Source organism: Vigna unguiculata, chromosome 5, assembly GCF_004118075.2.
Source record: "Vigna unguiculata cultivar IT97K-499-35 chromosome 5, ASM411807v1, whole genome shotgun sequence".
Classification (NCBI taxonomy): domain Eukaryota; kingdom Viridiplantae; phylum Streptophyta; class Magnoliopsida; order Fabales; family Fabaceae; genus Vigna; species Vigna unguiculata.
In genome coordinates this window covers 34,688,233-34,712,660 of record NC_040283.1, presented here as the reverse complement: position 1 = coordinate 34,712,660, position 24,428 = coordinate 34,688,233, and the positions used below count along the sequence as shown (strand labels likewise).

The 24,428-nt window shown below is 34.8% G+C and overlaps 1 long non-coding RNA gene across 1 annotated transcript; it reads left to right on the top strand.

Annotated features, from left to right (window-relative positions):
* On the top strand, positions 1-2,206 carry LOC114183158. The gene is made up of 3 exons (XR_003604300.1): positions 1-101; positions 1,403-1,494; positions 1,751-2,206. It is a non-coding gene; the product is annotated as an uncharacterized LOC114183158 (long non-coding RNA).
* The last annotated feature ends 22,222 nt before the right edge of the window (positions 2,207-24,428 follow it).

Genomic DNA, 24,428 nt, shown 5'->3' with positions numbered 1-24,428 from the left:
ATTCAGAATAGAATTTTCCAGCCCCTCATTTTCCACTTAGTCTATTCTTTTGTTCTCGTCTTAAAGAGAGCTATAATACTTTTGTTTTGCATCCGTTCAAGGTAATTCAAATTCCAAATTTTCTTAGTTCAATTCTGGGTCTTTTTTATTTTATTCTCCAGTACTTTATATGCCTAACCATTTATTTATGCGATAATTTTGAATTTGTACCTTTAATTTTAGTCTTACCATTTGAATTCATTGCACCTGTTTAACTAAACCCTTGGCAATGCACGTTATCAAATTTATAATTTCGTTTTAATACATTTCATTTAATTCATATCCCTTTAATTGTTTGGCATGGTTCAATTTTTTATAAGCTTGGTGCATTCATTCATCAACTACATATATATCTAATTGTTTTTAGCCCCTTTGATTTGGTAATTTTCTTGCTTCGTCATTCATCCAAACATTTAAATTATTAATGCATTAGCCATGATAAGTTAGTAATTTATTATCTTTATTATGATTTTTATTGTATTCGGCATAATTTTTCTTTAATCCTTCAATTCCACTTTAATTAGTATTCAATTAGGCATTGCATTGTTTTCGCATTTCAATTATTTTAGTTACATTAATTTATGCATTTGAAATATGTTGCAAGCTGTTAGCATTTATTACTTTAGATATTCAATTTTATTCACTTTCAAACGTTTAAGCATATCATCTAATAATTATTACTTTAATTTTTTTACAGTGTTTTAGTAGTATTTTTGCTCCCTTTTACTTTTCAATTTTCCTTTCTTCTTATTTAATCTTTTTTATTTCATTTTCATAATCCAACAACTTCATCTTTATTTATTGTTTATTTGGAATATTGATGTTAAAAACCTAATTTCTTTTTCATTGAGTACACCCCGCAACAAAATTTATTACTAAAAATTAACAAAAATTTAGTCCTGATAAGTTTGTGTTGTGTTTAGTCGAATTTGTTAAAGTTAAAACAAAATAATAGTTATATATTCGTACTATTTTGAATAAAATTGTATATGCAATCTTTACTTATAAATACATATTATAAATATATATATTTTAAGCATGTAAATTAGGTAAACCTTCACAATTACATAATTTTATGAACAATAAATATAAAAAAAGTAGTACAAGAAATACATGGTCAATGTTATTTTTTTATGATGATTCGTGCCACTTAATTAGACCATCCATCCCTAAAAATATAGCGACGCCCCCCTATAGTTTTGACAGGTTCAACCAATTGCATCTTACAATTTTCTTCTTTTATTGCGTACTTTTTCCCTATAAATCCCACCTGCATCCTACCACAGTACCAAATATTAACGTTTTGGCTCTCTGTTCAACTTCTGCATTAACCATTTCTGACAATAATCTTTAATTTACTCAGTTCTTCATGGCTCTTTCTGTTACTGGTTTCATGCACATACCACTGCTGACGAAGTCCAACTCTAGCGCACAAAAACCTATGAAGTTTACCATGTAAGTGTTTGATATATATATCAGAGTTCTTCAAATTTTACACAACGATTAGTTCAAGATTATGCACTTATATATGATCCATTTTTCAATAATCATGTCATAATATCATGTCAAATTTTCATCCATCTTGTTTTACAAATGGTTATGGCCTCAAAAACTATATTTTTCAGTTAACAAAAGTATATGGTTTAGGGTTTAATTTGAATTTGACTATACTGTCAAACATGTCCTTATTCGTTGCTCTTTTGGATGTCAGAGCACACGCTTGCGACAATAATAATTCAAAGGAAGCAGAAGGGAGAAGGAGAGTTCTAGAAACCAAAAGAAGACATGATGGAGGTAAAGAAAGTAGTGAGTTTCAAACAAATAGTGTAAGATTATTCAAAATCACAACAGAAAGAAGAGGAATTGTTCCACAAACAAGCAAAAACCAAGAGGGAGGGAGATGCTATGATTCACAAACAAACAGTGTAAGGTTATTCAAAAGCACAATAACTGAAAAGAAAGGAAAGATTCTTCTTGTACAAACGAAAAGAAAACACGACGAGGGAACAAATTAACGTAGGGCAACTCAAAACCACTAAACATTTATTTTTGTACCTGCATTTATTTTTTTATTTTTCTAGATCAATAGTTGCCCCTAGACTTTAGAAGCAAATCATTTTGGTTTATTCACGTCTCTTAAAATCTTGGTTAAAATCTTGGTTATGTGGTTGCTTTCAGTTTTTTTTTTTTTTCTATTTGAATTATAAATGTATTGGTACCAGTGAATAAAAAATAAGTTATTTCCTCATATCGGTTTTAAAACTGTTAAAGTGCTCCTCCCCTACTCCTCATCAATTTATTTCTCTTCATGACTCCAACAATTTGGTATCACGAGCTATCTTCTTACAGACATGTGAAAATGGATGCTGAATCAAGTTTCTCCCAAGTAGCACCTTCTGTCTTTGATGGGGCAAACTATGATCTCTGGGCTGTAAAAATGGGAGCTTACCTAGAGGCTTTGGATCATTGCAAAGTCATTGAAGAGGACTATGAAGTACTTCCCCTACCCGAAAATCCCAACATGGCCCAGATCAAAAGTCACAAGGAGAAAAAAACCTGGAAAGTAAAGGCAAAATCATGTCTTTTCATTAGTTTCAACAACTATCTTCACTAGAATAATGACAATAAAGACAACACAAGAAATTTGGGATTATCTAACAGAGGAATATGCAGGAGATGAGTGTATGAACTTGATGTGAGAATTTGATCACCAAAGAATGAAGGAGTCTAAGACCATTAAAGAGAGACCAATTGCTTAGCATTGCTAACAAGGTAAGATTACTTGGCACTAATTTTTCTAACGGTAGAATTATCAAAACAAAATCCTTGTAATAAGGCCAGATATGAGGCATCCATAACCACCCTATAAAACACAAAGGATTTATCAAAGATTACCTTGGCAAAGGTGTTACGTGCCTTATAGGCCTAAGAGCAACGAAGGCTTATGAGTTAGATCAAGTGGTTGAAGGTGCATTACCAACAAAGCATCACGATGGAAAGACAAACATTAAGAAGAATAAATAAACCAGCAATGAAGACACTACAATCAAAGGCCGGGGGTAAAAAGAAAAATTACCCACCTTGTCAACATTACGAAAAATTGGGTTACCCACAATTCAGATGTTGTAAAAGACCAGACGCAAAGTGTAGTAAGTGTAATCAGCTTGGGCATGAAGTTGTAGTTTGTGGAAGCAAATTTCAACAACATGAAGCCAATGTCTGAGATGTTGACCAGATGAAGAAGATCATATGCTTTTCTGCAACATCTTTTTCAGCAAAGAGTAACTCAAAATGCTGGTTGATTAACAATGGTTGTACCAAGCACATGACGTATGACAAAACTCTATTCAAGGACTTAAAGCCAACTAAAGTCTCAAAGATCAGAATAGGGAATGGTGGCTATATTTCTGCAAAAGGAAAAGGAACCATAGTAATTTCAACGAGCTTAGGTACAAAAGCAATATCAGATGTTCTTTATGTACCTGATATTGATCAAAATTTGCTAAGTGTAGGCTAGTTGTTGGAAAAGGGATTTAAAGTGTGTCCTTTGAACATTAACATTGTCTTATCTATGACATTGCAAGTCGGGAGGTTTTAAGGGTTAAAATGAAAGGTAAAAGAAATAAGCTTCTCATATGATCCAAGGGAGAGCAGGCAGCCTATTATACTCAATTCAATCTCATAGAATTCTGGCACAAGACTTAGTCATTGTCATTTGAAAGAATGTTGAAAATAAAGAAGAACGACATGTCAAGAGGTGTACCAACCTTTTCTAATAATTTTCCAAATTGTAATGCTTGCCAATTTTGTAAACAAACTAGAAACATTTTTCCTAAATCAACATGGAGAGCCTTTTGCAAGACCTCAAAGAACACCATCACTATAAGGTAGTCTCTATTTTGTTATGTTCATAGATGATTTTACAAGAATGTGCTAGATTTGTTTCTTAAAATTCAAACATGAAGTGGCTGGAGTATTTGTAAAGTTCAAGAAAATGGTGGAAACTCAAAGTGGCTACAAGATTCAATTTCTAAGATCAAACAATGGAAAGGAGTATACATCAACAAAATTTAAACAAATTTATGAAGAAGCGGGAATTGAGCATAAATTAACAACTCCTTACACTCCTCAGCAAAATGAGGTTAGTGAAAGGAGAAACAAATTTGTGATGAAGATGGCTATATGCATGTTGCATGACAAGGAGCTTCCTAAAACATTTTGGGCAGAGGTGGTTAATACAACATTTTTCCTACAAAATCACCTTCCAACCAAGGCCTTAAGAGATAAAACTCCATTTGAGGCTTGGTATGAGTATAAACTTTCTCTAACTTTTCTTAAAGTATTTAGTTGTGATTGTTTTGCTTATGTTGCTAAGTTAAATGTGCAAACTTGATAAGAAAGCAATTTCGGGCATCTTTGTGGGTTACAATTCCGTTTCAAAAGAATACAAAGTATATCATCCTCAAATCGGAAAGATGACTATTACTAGAGATGTATATTTCAATGAAGTCAACAATGGGATTGGAAGAACTCACAAAACCTGACATAATTTCCTACAAATTATAGCAGATAATAATCTTGGAGACCAAACCATAAAACTGTTGCAAGATGAATTAGGAGATGATCCTCCGATTAGAGGCACTAGGTTATTGTCTAACATCTATCAAAGATGTAATGTAGCAATTTGTGAATCTGGTAGTTGTGAGGAAGCACTAAAACTTAAAGAATGGAAAAATTCAATGGAGGAGGACGTTTATGATACAAAAAGACTAAATGTGGGAGCTGGTTGACATGCCTAAAAATAGAAAAGTCATTGAAGTCAAATGGGTTTTCAGAACAAAGCTTAACGCAAATAATAACTCAATCAATAAGTACAAGGCCAGACTTAGGGAAAATTGGTATGCACAAATTTTTTGTGTTGATTATTCTGACACATTTGCTCCTATGTTTAGATTAGATACAATTAGATTAGTGCTAAGTATAGTTGCGCACAGGGGCTGGAAAATATTTCAATTAGATGTCATATCAACTCTTTTAAAAGGAGTTCTACAAGAAGAAAGTTTATTTACTAAGAAATGCTCTGTATGACCTAAAATAAGCACCAAGGCCCTGGTACAATAGGATAAATGATCACTTATTATTAAGCATTGGTTTTACAAAATTTTTTTCTGAGTCCACTATTTTTATGAAACTTGAGGGAAATAACCTTCTCATAGGTTCCCTCTATGTTGATGATCTTTCAATAACTAGAGATGACACAAAGTTGGTTTAGGAGTTCAAGCAAGAAATGATGCAAGCTTTTGAAGAAATGATGGGTCTTGGTCTCATGGTCTATTTTCTTGGAATTGAGATCAAACAAAGTGGAGATGAAATGTCATTTGCCAAATAAAATATGCAAAGGAAATATTGAAGAAATTTCAAATGGAGGAGTGTAAAAAAGTTAGCTCACCAATGAGTCAAAGGGATAAGTTCATCAAGGAAGATGTTTTTGATAAAGTTGATGAAGGATACTACAATAGCTTGATTGGATGTCTAATGTACTTCACTCCAACAAGGCCAAACATTCTATTTGATGTAAGTCTCTTATCTCGATTTATGCATTGTACTAGTGAAATGCATTTAAAAGCAGCCAAAAGAATATCGGGGTATGTGAAAGGCATTGTTGATTATGGTGTCAAGTTTGAGAAGTGTACAAATTTCAAGTTGTGTGGATTTTTTATAGTGAATGGGCTGGATGTTATGATGACATGCAAAATACTTAAGGATATTGCTTCAACCTAGGAAGGTTCAGGAGTTTTCTGATGGTGCACAAAGAAGTAAGAGGTTGTAGCACAATCCACTATAGAGGCTAAATTCATCGCAGCAATAACTATAAATCAAGTTTTATGGTTGAAAAAGGTTTTATGTCATTTACATATTCAGCATAAACCTAAAATTGAGGTTTTTGTTGACAACCAACAAGGCAACAATTGCAATTGCAAAAATCTAGTATGTCATGGGAAAACTAATACTTTCAACATCTCTCTACCTTTTAAGGGAGATGTAGCAAAATGGAGAAGTGAACTTCTACAAGTCTAAAGATAAATTGGCTAGATGTTTACCAAACCTTTGTCTACCCGAAAATTTGAACTATTGATGAGAAAAATTGGAGTTTGTAGTTCCTCAAGTATGCAGGAGTGTTAAACATTTACTTTTGTAACTACATTTAGATTTTTATTTTCCTAAGTCAATAGGTGTCCCTGGACTTTAGGAGCAAGTCATTTTGGTTTATCAACGTCTCCTAAAATCTTGGTTACGTGGCTGCTTATAATTTTTTTATTTGATTTATAAATGTACTACTAGTGAATAAAAAATAAGTTCTTTCCTCTATCAATTTATTTCTCTTTAGAACTCCAACAAAAACTCAAAATCTTCCAACTAAGAATATTTTAGTTAGTAGTTTGTAATGAGATGTGATGAAAATAGTGGAAAGAATTGGTGAAAAGAATGTTTAAGCTGAATAATAACTAAGAATTATTCTTTTTACAAATAATAAATTATTAGGACTCCCAAGATGTGTTTATTAGTCCAGTACATAATAACAAAACTACTAACATCAATTAGAAAGTAAGGCATAAACATATTAATAGAGGTTGTAAAGAACCAAATAAAACATATAAATGCAGTACTCAGGAATTAATCCAAGGTCGTCTTTCAATGATCATTGTTTTCAATCAAAGCTTTATAGATTCAATAAAAGGGCGGGCGGCAGGGGGAGGGGGGAGGGAGGGGGTTAGTTTGGCAGAAATCACATACGAAATTAATTATCCTATCCAATTTACTCTCATGAAACCCAAAATTAACCAACTAGGTGAAGATTAACACAGGTTCATTATGCCATTAAGCAGAGCACATATCTTTCAACTTCTCACACACAAATTAAGCAACTCTGGTAGAACCCAAACTCATTAAGCATGAACAAGGGGCTATAAAAGTGTAGAAAACAAGAAACCATGATTAAGCATCACAAAAAAAAGTTTCCATTCAAATACACAAGGATTGAACAAGATGAAGACAAAACTGGAATGGAAATGCGCTACAGAATAGTAACCTTATGGTTTCAATTCAATTTCTTCAAGGAATCAATACAAAAAGCTTAGCTAGACATGAAATTTGAAATACAACTCAAACAGAAAAGAAACATAAGTTGGCTTGGTGGTTTAGCTTTGATTTGGCATTGGGAAGGTCATGGGTTCGAACCTTGGTGAGTCAAAATTTAACTCTTTTTGTTAAAAAATTAATTGTGGGCTGAATAGGAAAGGGTGGTAAAGACCAAGCAGAAAGGGGGTAGCTAAAGGGCTGAGAAATAATCAAGTAATGGCCCTTGAATAGCAATAAAACCCAAAAATGCAATCACATTCTCGTTTTTTTTACCTTACCAAGTATTAAGACCTATAAAAGGCAACTTTTGAGAAGAGAATAGGGTTTGGAAAGCTGTTTTCTGAGAGCTTTAGAGGGAGGACGAAATTTGAGAGTGAAAGGAGAATTGGGAGTGAAGTAGAGAGGGGAAACGGAAGTGGTGGTACGGTCAGTCCTTGGTGATCAAAGGAATCCTTCAATTTCAAGCTTTAAGCGAGGAAATTTCAGGTTAGGGGAGCTGAACCCGAATTTTCGTCTAAACTATTGTATGCTTGTGATTCTGATATGTTTTGTACCATGAATTCGTTTTATAGGGGGTGAGACTTGGGGTTTATGAGTTTGGTACTATTTTATTGAAAATGTGACCTAAGTTTCTGAATATAATGGGTTCATGCACGAGCTATGATGAAAATTGTGTAAACTGGAAGTTTGAGAACCTTTTAGAGTCAAAAATTATGCCTATATGTTGTTCCAATATGTGTACACTGTTCTGGTATGTTTTGGAGTGTTGAATTAGGCATGGTTGCTGGTGTACGTGTGTGAACAAATTTAGGGTCTGCATTTCTCGCTCAGGCGAGCCAGGCTCGCCTAGGCGAGAGTGGCAGAGACGAAATCCTTGTGTTACGCGATCATCTCGCGTAGGCGAGGGGGTCTGGTCCTGAGCGACAGGTCATCTCGCTTAGGCGAGCATGTCTCGCTCAGGCGAGGATACGAGCATGTTGAAGGGTGCTATTGGGGACATCTCGCTCAGGCGAGAGTCTCTCGCCTAGGCGAGATTTTGAGGGTGGTTTGTGCAGTTTGGTTGAACTCATCGCTTGGACGAGATGAATTATGATTCTGGGCAAACGAGGGTCTCGTCCAAGCGAGGGTGAGGTCGCTTAAGCGAGAGTACGTGTACTATAGAGCTTCTAGAGGCTCGCCCAAGCTAGTGGATCTAGCTTAAGCGAGATAGGTTGGATTGGTGGAATAAAGGCTTTTGGCCTAAGTGAGCAAGGGTGTTATTGAGCGTTCAAGGCCTGAGTTATTGTTATATTAATGGAAATTGTAAGGCGTGGTCTATAAGGCTTCTAAGGTAATTCTAATGGTAGGCTTGCTGGTGTTCCATGGGTTGTGGCCCAGAACGTATCCTTGAGTTGTGGCTCGGGATAGGGGTTAAGCACGTGGTATTCTATGGGTTGTGGCCCAGAATGACTTCCTTTGAGTTGTGGCTCGGGATAGCGGATGAACACGAGGAACCTTGAGTTGTGGCTTGGGTTGGCGAGTGTGTCGATGTTAGTGTGCTGGTTGTGGCCACTACAGATGGGTCCAGATGGATTGCCCTCCTTAGTGGTTGCTGACGATTTTGGTAGTCCTGGGACGTTACGGACTATGTTCGTACTTGGGAACTCCACCTAGCGTTACGGTGTGTGATCCGTAGCATGGTTTCCGCACGTGCTCTATCGGTTGTGGTCGATAGATGTGGCAGCAAGGCACCTTGAGATACTCAATAGAAGATGTAGAACACTGCTAACATGGTTGTGGCCATGAGAAGAACTGGAACGAGGTTTCTTGATGTACCTACTATACATGGTGGTGGCCATGTGGAGGGAAGGTAACGAGACTTCAACTAGGTGCATCGGTGTACATGGTGGTGGCCATGTGATGGAAATGGAGTAAGGTTCTGTGGGAAAAGAAAGGATATTTTATATGGTTGTGGCCATGCAGTATAAAGAAAGAGTTTGTGCTATTGTTATATTATTTGTATTGGTTATAAATGTATATGTATGTTTGGTATATTTTTGTGTGTTTCAACTGTTAGCTCACCCTATCTGCTTGTGTTTGGCGATGATCGTGTATGCGGTACACGTGAGCAGTTCATGATGCAGGTGGAGCTGGTGAGGCTTAGCTGCGGAGAGGCAATGATTATGGGAATTTTTATGTTCACGTTTTTATTATTCTAATTTAAATTATGATGTAAAGGCTCATGGCCTACTTGACTAAACTCACAGTTTTGTATTTATGGACTTATTGGTAATTTAATGAAGTTTTACATTTCCCGTGTTTTGGGAAACGAGGTATTATTATTAAATGAGGTTTTAATAAATGATGCTGGCGTATTATTTCTATTTTATTTTATTAAATTCGTAATATCTGGACGGGATGTTACATTTGATATCAGCACTTTGTTTTTAAAATGATTTTTGGGGTCTATGGGGAGTGAGCTTACCGTGTGTGCTTGTGAGATCATTTTGATCCTTGTGTGCTATCTATCTTTTAGTATGAAGTCTTAACCAAAGCTGTTTGATGTGAACAGTTATATGTGGCGTGCTCAAGCTATGGCAAATAGGAGAAGGAGGAATAATGTTGGGGCTGATGAGATCACGTAGGCAATACATCGGATGCCAAAGTATGTCTTTAATTTCCTCACTAAAAATGCATCTCCTTAATACACCCTCTACACTTATTTTAAATTAATAGAGATCATCTTAAATTAATTGAGATGCATCCTTGAATAGCTTTATTTTTGGTGCCAATTCAACTCCTCTGGAATCACACCTGCAACCTTGAAAATTGCTAAGTAAACAAACCAAAGTATATCCTTGATTTCATCTAGAAATTCCTCAATTATCTTCATCTCTTTATTAAGCATGGACAAATGATCTGCTACAAAGTTTTTGCTTCCTTTTTATGTTTTATTATTAGTTCAAAATCTTGCAACAGAAGGATCCATCTAATCAACCTTAGTTTCAAATCTGATTTGGTAAGAAGATATTTGATAGTTTCATGATCAAAATAGTGATAAATGATCCTATAAGATAAGTTATAAACTTTTCTAGACCATACACTATTCTTAGAAACTCTTTTTTTTTGGTAGTGGCATAATTGATTTGAGCTTCATTCAACACCTTAACAGCATAGTGTGTCACATGAAACTGTTTACTTTTTCTCTGGTCTAGCACTACTCTCACTGCAAAATCACTTGCATCACACATCATTTCCAAGTTGCAGATTGCTTAGAGGTTTAACAAACTTTGAAAAATATTTTATAAAATGTCAGCAAAAACCAACGCGGCCTTCGAAACTCTTAATTCCCTTAACATTGGTAAAAGGAAGAAGTTGTGTTATGATTTCCAGTTTTTCTTGGATCCATTTCAATACATTTTTCAGAAATTTTTTTACCTAACCATAAAATGGAACTTTTCACAATTTAACACAAGATTTGTCTCAACATATCTTTTTAATAGTACAACAAGGTTTTCAAAACATGACTTAGATGATGAGCCAAAAATAGAGAAGTCATCCATGAAAACCTCTATGCTTTTCTCAACTAAGTCTGGAAAAATGGCCAACATACACCTTCAGAAGGTAGTTGGAGCATTACACAAGCCAAAATATATTTTTCTATTAGCAAATACTCCAAATGAGCAAGTAAGAACAATTTTCTCCTGATTTTTTAGACCAACTACTATCTGATGTCATGAATAACCATCTAGAAAGCAATAATAGGTCTACATTACTAACCTTTCCAAGATTTGGTCCATAAAAGGAAGTGGAAAATGATCTTTCCTAGTTGCTTGGTTTGGCATTCTATAGTCAATTCATATTCTCCACCTTGTGACTATTCTTGAAGGGATCAATTCATTTTTCTCATTTTAAATCATTCTCATTCCTAACCCTTTTAGGAACAACCCACATATGGCTTACCCTATAATATCTTAAATAGGGTAAATCATTCTAGCTTCAATTAGTTTCATCACTTCTTCCTCATAAGCTCTTTCGTGGATGGGTTAAGGTGTCTTTTAGATTGAGCTATAGGTTGATATTCTTCCTCCATTAGAATTTTATGCATGTAGTACGATGGACTAATGTCTTTTAAGTTTGATAGAGACCATCCTATAGCCTTTTTAATTTCTTTTAGAACATGAACCACTCTCGCTTCTTCATCAATTGTGAGAGAGTTGCTAAGAATTACAAGTTTACCACCATCTTTTTCATAAAATACTTATTTTAGAAGTGGTGGCAATTACTTCAACTCCAAGTCTTATAGTTGTGCTTTCCTTTCGTGGCTTAGCTTTAGTTTCTGAGCTCTAGTTGAATAAATTTCTTTAGCTTTATTAAGATCCACCGGACATTTCCTAATCTCTTCTTCTTCTTCACCATTCAATTTTTCAATATGATTCATCATAGCCTTACCTAGCGATTTTATAGTTGAAAGTCTCCTAACAAACTTCCTCAAGAAGTTCTATTCTGAAGCATTCCTTATCTTCAGCTTGATATTTTAATGCTTCAAAAATGTGAAATTTACCTTATCATCCTGGAATCTTACCTTCAGCTTCCCATTATCTACATTAGTGATCACCTTGGTTGTTTTCATGAAAGGTCAGCTAAGGATTAGAGATACTTCTACATCTTGATCTATGACCATGATCACAAAATCTACTAGAAAATAAAATTTGTCTACTTTAACTAGCAGATCCTTCGTAATTCCATATGCATGCTTTACTTATCTATATGTTAATTGCAATGTTATTCTTATTGGTTGGACCTTCGCATCACCAATTCTCTTTAACATAGATAAAACATGAGATTGATACTTGCACTTATATCCAACAATGCTTACTTGTTGTCAAATTACCAATAACAACAAGCAAAGTGTAACTGGCTAGATCTCTTGATTTTTGGAGTAGAGATTTCTGAATTATTACACTATAGTCAGTCTCTAACTCTATTATTTATTGTTTCTGAAATTTTCTTTTCATTATCAAGAAGTCCTTCATAAATTTGGCATAAGTCTGCATTTGCTCCATTGCCTCCATGAAAGGAATGTTGATTTGCAATTTTTTTATCATATTCATGAATCTCATGAGCTGTCATTCCATATCCTTCTTTGATGGTGCATGTGGATATGGAATATTAATTATAGGAAGGCTTCCTACTTTTCCTCATTTCTACTTTTTTTTCTTCACTTTCTTTTCCTTTTTAGTACTTACGCTCTCATTTTTATATAAATCCATCCTTGTTCTATCTATACTCTCTTTCTTAACTTCATCATTTTGCTTAGAATCCATTTATCCCTTGTTCTTTTTGTTTCTTCAAATCCTTCAACATCTTCTTTTTCTCCAAAGTTATCACCAATTCCCCGCCTATCAAAGCACCTTGCTTGGTAGTGATGGCTTTACATTGTTTCTTGGGATTCACCTTAGTGTTTGTTTAAAATTGACTTTCTTGTTGCTTAGCCAACTACTTTGCCAATTGTCTAACCTGCATTTCCAAATTCCCAATAGAAGCTTCAGTGCTTTTATGACTTGTTGTTGACACTTGGATGAATTGTGTCAAGGCATATTCCATTTTAGACAAATTTGATTACACAGGTCATTAGCTTTGATAATGCACATGTTAGGGTTGTCTTTGTATATTTTCAACATCTTGTTTCCTACCAGAAAATTAATTCTAGTTGTTTTTCCATCCTGAACTTTGGTTGAAATTATTACATTAATTTTTTGACCTTTTTTTATTGTTCATAAAATTGACTTGTTCTTCTTGAGATAATTCGTTTGCTAAGCAGTAACCATTAGGATGATTTCTAACAACAAAAAATCATAACTCATTACTTGTTGAGATGAATTTGGTGCAGGTGTTCCAATTTGTGTCATCTACTCTTTCAAATCCTCTATTTGTTCTTCAATGAGCTAATTTTAGGCTAGGTTGGCATTTTATGTATCTAATTCCACAATTCCTCCTTTTGTTTGATGACTCCTATCGTCATGTGCTTATGATCACTAGGAGCTAGAGGTTCTATGATTTTCGTGGTCCTCTTAACACTCTTTGCCATCATGGATCCTTCTGCAAAATCATCTAGCAATATCTTCGTATGTGGTATCCACACACTCCAAATATGTTGACCTGAGCTACATCATCAAAATCCATGGTTTAGAAATTTTTTGAGCAAGGAATTGAATCTTTCCCACACTACATATAATGTCTCATCAATTCCTTGTAAGTATGTGGTAATAGCTTATTTAGTACCCATATATCTAGTTAAAGGAAAGAATTTGCCTAGAAAATTTCGATAACCACTTAGTTGGTTAAGCTTCGATTGGGATGACATTGCAGCAAATTATTTGCTTTACCTGCAAAAGAAAAGAGAAATAATCTTAGAAAGGTTGCTTCCTCATCATCTTTCGATATCCCTATGGTTCCACAAAGCCCATAAAAGGTGGAAATGACACTTATTTCGTACTACAATGTTGACAAAGATTGATTAAAAGATTTTGATGATGATAAAGATGCTAAAGAAAACACTTGAACATATTGAAGACAATATAGTTTATGTTTAAAGATTCTTATTGTAATAAACTTAAACTTTTTCTGTTAGGAGCTTTTTCTAGTTAGGTGCAAAAATGTTAGCACAACAGCCAGCTCGCAACTCCTTTGAGAGAAACTCATTTTTTGCAAAAATCAGTATGGTAATCGATTCCCAACTTATAATAATCGATTACCAACTCAAAAAATTCTATTTTTCAAAACCTACTTAAGATAATTGATTACCACGAATGGTAATTGATTATCACTAGCAGTTATAACTTGGCTTTTGAAAAACAACTTGAAATAATCGATTACCATTTCTGGTAATCGATTATCACTGGCAGTTATAAAAATATTTGTTCAAATTTGTACATGAGATAATCGATTACCATTTTGGGTAATCGATTATCCTTGACAGTTTCAGCTAAACTCTTCATTTCTAACTAAGCCTGCGAAAACCTCTTTAAATAGAACTCAGTTCCAAACTTCAAACTACCTTTTTTAAGATTCAGAGTTGTGTTGTGACTGCAAAGTGTTGCTTTGTGAGATTCTTAAGAAATAGCTTTGAAAAGGCTAGTGTGAGTGAGTGATAACTTTTTCTAAGTGAGTTCTTAGAAGATTGAGTGATGCGCTATTGCTAGGAAAGTTGGTCATCCTCTGTGTGATTTAGGGGGAGCTTTTTGTTCATCTCTTGTGGTTGTTCAAGAGAGGTGTTTTCTAATCCTTACTCTTTTATAATCAGTTGTAATCTGATTATTATAGTGATTGAGTTAATCTCTTTGTTTAAGAGATTAACAACTGGACGTAGGATCTTTTGATCTGAACCAGTATAAATATCAGTGTGCATCTTTCTCCTTTAAACTCTTTATTTATCTGCACTTCCAATTAAAGTAACCGTGATTTTAAGTTAATCATTTAAATTTTGAGAAAAATTTTTAAAACCTGTTAAGACTTATAAAAATCCAATTCACCCCCCTCTTGATTTTTTACCATAGATTAAATATTCCGCCGCGCGATACCAACAATTGGTATCAGAGCTTGCTTTAATAGTTATTCAAAGTTTTCGAAAATGGTAGGGTCAAACCAAACTTTTGCTGAAGGTGCGTCTATCAATAGACCTCCACTTTTCACTGGTGAAAACTACCCTTTCTGGAAAGTCAGAATGCAAATATTTTTAGAATCAGTTGATAAGGGTATTTGGGATGCTGTTTTGAATGGACCATTTATTCCTGTTAACGTTGTTAATGAAGTGCAGGAACCAAAGCCTTTTGCTCAATGGACTGTTGATGAAAATAGGCGAGCTTAATATGATGTTAAAGCTAGAAACATCATATCATCTGGTCTAACTCTTGATGAGTTCTACAGATTTTTTGTTTGCACCAGTGCATGCGAGATGTGGGAAATCCTTCGAGTAACTCATGAAGGAACTGATGATGTCAAACGGGCTAGAAAGAACTCCTTGATTCAAGAATATGAAATGTTTCGCATGCAGTAGGGAGAAACCATCTATGATGTGAAAAAGCGGTTCACACACATCGTCAACCATCTTAGTTGGCTAGGTAAAACCTTTGATATTGATGAACTTAACATAAATATTCTTAAATCCTTGAATAGGACTTGGCATCCCAAGGTGATTCCAAGAGATGAATCACTTCAAGTGATTGGCACAAGATGGGTTTTCAGAAATAAGATGGATAAGGATAGAAATATTACTAAGAATAAAGCTAGGCTTATGGCAAAGGGATATCGACAAGAAGAAGGTATAGACTATGATGAAACATATGCCCTTGTTGCAAGGTTAGAAGCTATACGCTTACTTCTTGCTTATGCTTCTATTATGAAATTTAAATTATATCAAATGGATGTCAAAAGTGCCTTTCTAAATGGTTTTATCAAAGAAGATGTGTAGGTTGAACAACCTCCTAGTTTTGAGGATTATAAATTTCCAAATCACATTTATAAATTGAAAAAGGCTCTTTATGGTTTAAAGCAAGCACCTAGATCTTGGTATGAACGCTTAAGCACATTTTTGCTCGAAAATGATTTTGAAAAAGGTAAAATAGACTCAACTCTGTTTATTAAAAGGGTAGGTGAACACATTTTATTGGTTCAAGTTTATGTTGATGATATAATTTTTGGATCAAGTAATAAATCTCTATGTGAAGGTTTTGCAAGCATAATGCAGGGTGAGTTTGAAATGTCAATGATGGGAGAATTAACCTTCTTCCTTGGTTTGCAAATTAAGCAAATGGAAGAAGGGAGATTCATATCTCAATCTAAATATTGTAAGGAAGTACTTAAAATTTTTGAAATGGATAATGCTAAAGCAACAAGTACTCCTATGGCAACTTCCTGCTATTTGGATAAAGACGAATCAGGTATTGAGGTAAATCAAACTATGTTTAGAGGTATGATAGGGTCTCTTTTATATCTTACTGCAAGTGGACCTGATATTATGCAATCTGTATGTGTTTATGCTAGATATCAAGCCAGTCGTAAGGAATCACATCTTATAGCAATAAAAAGAATTTTAAAATATCTTAAATGAACTATATCTTTTGGACTTTTGTATCCTTCTGGGGCCTTACTTAGTTTAATAGGGTACTCTGATGCTGATTATGGTGGCTGTAAAATAGATAGAAAAAGTACTAGTGGTACTTGTCACCTCTTAGGAAGCTCATTAGTTTCTTGGCACTCCAAGAAACAAGCTTGTGTGGCTCTGTCAACTATAGAGGCTGAATACATAGCTGTTGGAAATGGTTGTGCTCAAATTCTCTGGATGAAACAACAGTTAGAAGATTATAATATTTTGCTAAATCATATACCTTTGAAATGTGATAATACCAGTGCTATTAATTTAACCAAAAATCCCATCATGCACTCTAGGACAAAACACATTCAAATTAGACATCATTTTTTAAGGGATCACATAAGTAAAGGTAATTGTGAGATAGAATATGTAGATACCAATCACCAATTAGCTGATATTTTTACCAAACCTTTAGCCAAAGATAGATTTTATGAACTTAGAAGAGATCTGGGAATTTTAGAAGTGTCTTAAAAATGCACCAAATTGAACAAAAATGCACAAATTTGCACTTTATAAAAAAAAATTCGAAAAATAGTGTTAATAATCGATTACCATTTCTATTTCTTGGTTCTCAGATTATGAGCAAATAATTGATTACCACTTACGGTAATCGATTACCACTTACGGTAATCGATTACCCACCTTCGTTGCCCCATTCTGGACTCTGCAATATGAGTAAATAATTGATTACCACATTTGGTAATCAATTATCATTCGTCGTTGCGCGTTAACCTTTCCTCAATTAGTCGTTGTAACGGCGAGATTCTCCATCAAATCACCAAATCAAACCGTTTTTCCCTCTCTCGGTTATAAAATCCTTCTTCCACAAATCACTATTCACTCACAAACATCCAAAATTACTTTTCCCTTTTCCAAAACCCTAAAACCCCTTTTCTGCAAATCAATGGCAGTTCCCGACGCAGGAAGATTCCCACTCGTCGACGAGGTGCTCAACCTTCATCCTTTGTTGATCTTCCTCCAAGAGATGCCTTCATTGATGGCTAGATCTCTGATGAAAGCTGACGCCCAGAGTTTCTCACCCTCTTCAAAGAAAAACCACTGCAAACGCCCAAGTTCATCAATAATAGTTGGTTCCGAAACCAAGGATTCTCCTTCCCTGATCTTTTCGAAGAACAAGGCATTCGATTCTTCACAGAAATGCAAGGTGTTTACTATCCCGATCTTGTTCGCGTTTTCCAGTACAACCTCAAATTCAGGGGAAACATTGGGTATACAAAACTCAAGGGAGTAGAGATCATTCTTGATGATGATATCAAGACCAATGTAGCACGAATTCCTCCTTCTGCTAACCGCACATCCATCTTGTCTACTCATATCGATGGATTTAATAGAAATCTTACATACCAGTCTCTTTTACGGCAGCCTGATTTGCACATCAGCAAAAAGTTATTGGCTGACCCTCTCACAATTGAGGCAAGGCTGCTGCATTGTCTCATTGTCTGGATTTTGTGCCCACGTGGCACAAATCATGCTCAATGTAGTGAAGCCGACCTACTAATCATTTATTGTTTAATGAATCATATTATGATTGATTGGTCAATGTTGTTTATGGAGACTATGCTTAAGGCAAGGAAGCTTACCCAATATCCTCTTCCATATTCTCTTCTCATATCTTGCATTTGTGACTACAAACAGGTTCCAACCGAGGGAGAACTCTGTCAAAGCACCTCACCTTCAAATGAAATCTCTAACTCTTCCCTCAAGCAAATAAAGATTGTTCAATTTGGAGGTGGATATGTTCATAAAGATGATGTTCCTAACTATGAAGATGATGCAGGAACTCCCTCCTCAGATCTTATCCCTCCTCAAACCAATGTTGGTTCTTCAAACAATGCTGCAACAGGATCCTCCATCTCCTTAGAAGACCATATTCTTGGCCTGAATCAAAGACTTGAAGACTTCTTTCTTCTATCTACATCTCGCCATGAAGAAGTCCTTAGTATACAAGGAGAATATGCCCCTTCTCCCCCTTTGGGCATAGGCAAAAAGAAACAAAATAGTCACAATATAGGGAATGGCATAATAGCAGTCTAGTAGTGTGACAGAGTGTTGAACAATAAATATAGTCAAACATCACAATGCAGTATATTATCAAACATGGTGTAGTATGTATTAAATTAATCCAACTAAAATATTTCTGAACACTGATTTACATTTGATACCCCTAAGTTGAAACACCCTACAATAATGAAGAGGCCATTAGAGAAGAGAAAGGATGAAGAGAATTTGACAGTAATGGAATGCATGTCATCATATAATTTGATATTAGAGTAAAATGCAGTAGATGTGGATAGGAGAAAATGGAATATCAAAGTACAAGCAACATTGTTCAATCAAGTATCAAGAAAATAACATTCTGAACTTAATGTGCAAACCACATACACCAGATTATATCATATTAACTCAAAGTACAATCAATTATAGAAGAACAATCTTGATCCTATAATTTAAAGGCACAGTTACTCCCCGTAGGAATAAGCATCCAACACCTATAGTCACTTTCTCATCGTAGATTTTCATAGATTGTAATGTAATCGATTAATTCGATACTGAATTCAATGTCCATTGAGCAAACTTACATAGTTGATTACATCAGTAGCTCTAATTGATTAATATGAAAGTTTTATCAGAGTTTAGTATTCCTTTCATGCCAAGGATACTTCTAATCAATTTTGTTGTGATTAATATGGTATTAAGTCATCTAGCTTGGCTCACAACATCTCTAGACTCAATCACGCAGTGATTCTAACTATGACACTACTACATGTGATTATTCTTCTCTTAGGCATCATCAAAACTAAAGTCTTGAAGATTTGAAGCTCTTCTTCGCTTTGTTCCTTTGAATAACAATCTTAGATTTTAAAATTAATCAATGTAAATTCTCAATTAATGTGTTGGCGTTCTTACTATTAGCCAAAGTAAATTCTCAATTAAAAGAAAGAACTTTGTAGATTAATCACAGTAAATTTAACCAAAGTACATTCTCAATTCAATATTACTATGCCTAATCATGTTTATTATTTTCAAAAAAATTTGGTTATCTAATCCACTTAAATATGCCTAATCATTTCTATTCTGAATTAAATATGCCTAATCCACTTCTTTCAAAATAGATTATTCGTTGGTTATCCAAGGATTATCGTTCAATAAATTATTGTCTTAGATTTTCCAATTAATCAATGTAAATTCATAATTAATTTGTTGTCGTTCTTACTATTAGCCAAAGTAAATTCTCAATTAAAAGAAAGAACTTTGTAGATTAATCATAGTAAATTTAACCAAAGTACATTCTCAATTAAATATTAGTATACCTAATCATGTTTAATCTTTTTTTCCTCTTATATCAAGTAAAAAGCTAATTAACCAAAGTACATTCTTGATTAAATCTTGTTAAAGTTTTCACATTTTAATCAAAGTACATTCTCAGTCATTTGCAAAAACTTATTCAATCACATGAAAGCTTCTAAATTTAATCAAAGTACATTCTCAATTAAAATTAAAACCCCTTGAACTCATGATTGATATGTTATGTAGATTTAACACTGTGCTAACTTACTACAATGTAAAAATCATTACTTTTACTTGATTAAATGGCAAAAAGACATAGAAAAATATAAATCACAACAGTAATCAAATTACAAACCAATTACTGCATTCTAACTTCCGAATTCATAATGAAATTACAGTGGAATTAACACGAGAAACTTAGCCGTCCATGGAACCAAAGCAACATAAAAAAAAAGGTGGAGAGAGAGAGGATGAAATTAGGCCCCCCTAAAGGTTACTAAACTCTGAATTTCTAAACTTGTTTTTTAGACTTCCTCTTAGTGTCTTTATATAAGACTTGGCTGCGCTTGGATCTTGAAACTCAATTTGATTTTCTATATAAAGAAGCATATATTTCTCTTGTAAATCACTCTTAAAGAATATATCATTTTGTGATACATCTCTTTTAGAGTCTTAAGAGGTTTTTTCTCTTACTTTGGATTTTATTTATAAAGATTTTTCAAGTGATGAATTCTCATGTTACTTATCCTTTGAGGATTACTCTTGAAGGTAGCATGTTCAATATTACATCTCTTTTCACAATCCATTTTTTATTTTCTTTTATTACTTGTTCTTGTTTCTGCATAAGTTTTTGAGTTGCAAATTTTACTCACCATGAGCACATGTTTCTACAAGCTTTGTGAGTTCTTCAAAGGAGTTTTTAGTTTCCAAACACCCTTGTTCTTATCAAGATCATATTAACCTTCTAAGTTTCACATCACCCCCAAGTCTACAAGGGCAAACACAATATGAAAAATGAAGGACTTCTCTTTGTCTCACAATGACTAGTTAAGGATTTGCAATGGTTTTTTCATAAATATCTATATATAAAAGATGTGTGTATGGACGTAAACAATTATAATTTATTGTTTTAGGTATATGGTCTAATCTTGATGAGGTCGGCGGTGCCGTTAATTAGAGGAAACTTGCTCCATTCGACGGGAACGACCTCCAAGTGTCGATTGTTCAGTGAAATCGATTGAAAAATGCAGCGGAAGACTCAATTGATCTCACGGTGAGAGATCAATTCACTCTCGAATGAAGTTCCAGTGGGGAACTCACGAACTCTCACTATTCCGGTAACCCTAGGAGGAGAAATCCTCTAATAGGAGGGTGAGCTGGCAAATAAAGAGATTAAACCTCAATATTATTCATCTAAGTTGATTGATACATGAGGTTGGCTTGCCTTTATAGATGAAGAAGGCAGCCAAGAAGAAACAGAAGTGGGAAACACCGTCTAACAACAACCTAACGGTGAGGGAGGGAAAACGTGAACAAGGCTATCCTATCTAATGGCAAAAAACGTGATGGAGAAGTCTGCGACTGTGAAGGTCTGCGTGACAAGAGGTGAGGCAACGCGTGAAGGTGTGAACCCTAGTAGAGAAGAGAAATAGGACTAGGTTCGACGCGTTGTTGTGTGTTGGTGACCTTGGGTTGCTGTGAACATGCGTGAAAAACCCTACCAGAATGTATGAGAAGAGAGAATTGGCTGCGCGTTCCCTTCTGTGTTGTTGGTCACACGAAGGTATGGAAGAATTGGGCTCGGGCCCAATAAAGGCGTGTTGACAGAGAAAGTTGTACATGTGAATGAACTGTGCTACTACATGTGAATGAACTGGGCTACTACATGTGGAGAAAGATGTTGAATTTGGTGTAGAGAAGAATTGGGCCCAGGCCCAATTCCAACACTTAAGAATTGGACAGCTTGGAAAATGGGCTGCAATTAACAAAACAAGTCAAATTAGAACAACATTTATTTAATTAAAAATAAAGAAAATAAAAGGAATGGGCCTAGCCAATGGCCCAAGCTATGAGCCTTAATGGGATCACATCAGTTCTTTCTACTAAACTCTGAATTTCTAAACTTGTTTCTTGTATTTTCTCTTGGTCTCTTTATATAGAACTCTGTTGGGCTTGGATCAAGCTTTATTGTTTCTGAATCCCCCACACACAAGGTTAGCCCTTAATGAGTTTTAGGCCTCCTACTACTCTCACTACAAAAGTTAGTCCGCTCTTAGTGAGACTAACTGACTCTTTAGAGTGTCAGGATGCAACCTTACCTTGAATCCTTACCAAATTATATAGATAGGGCACCACCATGAACTCTCACTAACAGGGGTCATGGAATTACGTCCCCATCACTGAAGCACCACCATGTGGTGTCACCTAGAGGCTTACGGAATTACGTACTAACAACATACCAATCATATTCAAACAATCATGTAATATTTATCATGCTTATAAATCTCATGCCAACCTTTATAATCCATCCTCATGTATGTTCCATGTTGAATCCATTCCAAATAATCCTTCCCAATCCATGAATATAGAAGTGTAATTCATACCGACACCATGCCACTTTGATTACCAACCATCTCATACAAGTCACATGCCAAGGTCATGTTAAACTTACCAATCACAGATCATAAACCATTCTACTCATACCCATTCGCCCAATTCATGCTTTTAAAAGTAATTGAATCAATCCACTAGTTCAAGTTAAAGTAAGTAATTAAAATTCTGCAGCAATTCTTGCTTAAGCTAGACTGATCCCGCTTAAGCTAGATTGGTCTCGCTTAAGCTAGACTGATCTCGCTTAAGCTAGAAATTCTCGTTTAAGCTAGACTGATTTCGCTTAAGCTAAAATCTCTCGTTTAAGCTAAACTGACAGATTTTCACTAGTTTCAACATGTAAAAACACAAAATCCCAAACAACAAAAACTTAAGAAAACACAAGCACGTTGTATAAAACGTTGACATCATATTTCATGCTTTAAAAGGGTGAACTAATCAATCATGGGAGCATACAAACATTTAAACAATTGTGTTGTCAATCTCGCTCAAGCTAAGGAGCTCTCGCTCAGGCGATAGGGGTCTCTCGCTCAAGCGAAAAGCTTTCGCTTAAGCAAGATTGGAAACAGAGAGTGCTTCGTGTTCTCGCTCAAGCTAGCCCATCTCGCTCAAGCGAGAGGCCTTCGCTCAAGAGAAAGGCCTTCGCTTAGGTGGGCACCCGAAACTAAAGGGGGCGAGTTCACACCATCAAAAGCACATCAAATTATCAAGAGCAACCAACAGAACCAAAACAGGCACATTATTTATAAAAGCATAAAAAAAATCCTAGCTTCCCTTACTTGGAAAGAGCTAGCCAAAAGACTCATATACCCAAACAGTGAACACCACAACTCTGAGAACAACTTACTAAGCTGGAAAAAATGGTAGAACAGAGGAAAACAAGGTTACCAAGAGGGACCCTTGCTGGAGCCAAGACAACAATGCTAGGAAAAAAAAGGAAGTACGAGATGAGGGATAACTTACGTGAAGAAGGAATGAGTTCGAACTAGCTTGACCATGGTGGTACTAAGCCCTAGCAGAGTTTTTGTGAAGAGGAAAGGTAAGAGTGAGAGCACTGATTTTGGCAAGTGAGTACAGAATAAAGGACCTTGGCTGCTTTAGGGGCCTTGGCACCCTATGGGCCAGCCTTTAGGCCCAACTGATTAGGGTGGGCCTTTAAAAATAAGGGCAGATAAAGTGGGTCTTACTGTTATTATCTTTTGATATTTTATGAGATAATTATATAAGATAATTTTTTAAATATATCAAATAAAATATCTAAAGATATGTTTTTCCCAAATTATCTTTTATCATAAATATTTATGAATTATCAAAGTTTTTTTTTGGAAAAAAGATAGAGAAAACTACAAGGTCAATTTTTGTTGGTTGTTCCCACTTCTTGGCTTAACCAAACTTTTTCACTTTTTCAAATTTTTCTTGTCTTCTTCATGTAATGCTTGGTTAGGAGTTTTGTGATTTTGATAAACTAGTGAAGTAAGTGTTTTTGATCTCAGTTATTTTCGTAATTTTACTTTGATTTCAGAACTGAAACATATTAGGACGAGACAAAATAATGTTTGACCAACTCTTCTATTTTCGAGTGCCACCATCAAGAACTAAGGGTAAATTTTTTAGATGTGTAGAGATCATGAAGTTCGAGAATTTTTATTATGTTATATATGATCTACCTAACTAAAGTATACACAAAACTACTGCCATTAGGGGAAAAATAAACAAAAATTGAGACTCATAAAATCTAAAAACCTAAAGATAAAACAAATTTTAAGAAATATTTTCTTAAAACATTTACGAAATTTTCCTTTATTTAACACACCCGGAATGGGTACCTAACTAAGACCCTCTCGAGAGTCACACGGCCCTAAACAACCTTTAACAAAAATGTCACACTCTCGAAATTATCCTACTTTTCTTACCTTAATCATTCCCCAACCCTCACGCCCGATTGGTTAAGCCATATTAGTTGCGTCACAATTTTATCTCATTCCCTTAATGGTGAGTGTTGGGAAATAATGTGTTGATTATGTTCAACGCTTTTCTTTCCACTAATCCTCTAACCATTTTTTTTTTCATTTTTCTAGAAATTTTAAATCCTCTTCCATCTTCGACGACCTCAACGCTTTTTTATTTTCTTTTTCCATCTCTTCTTTTCACTTTTACCTCTATCAATTATTTTCTTAACATTCTTCCTCCTAACCTT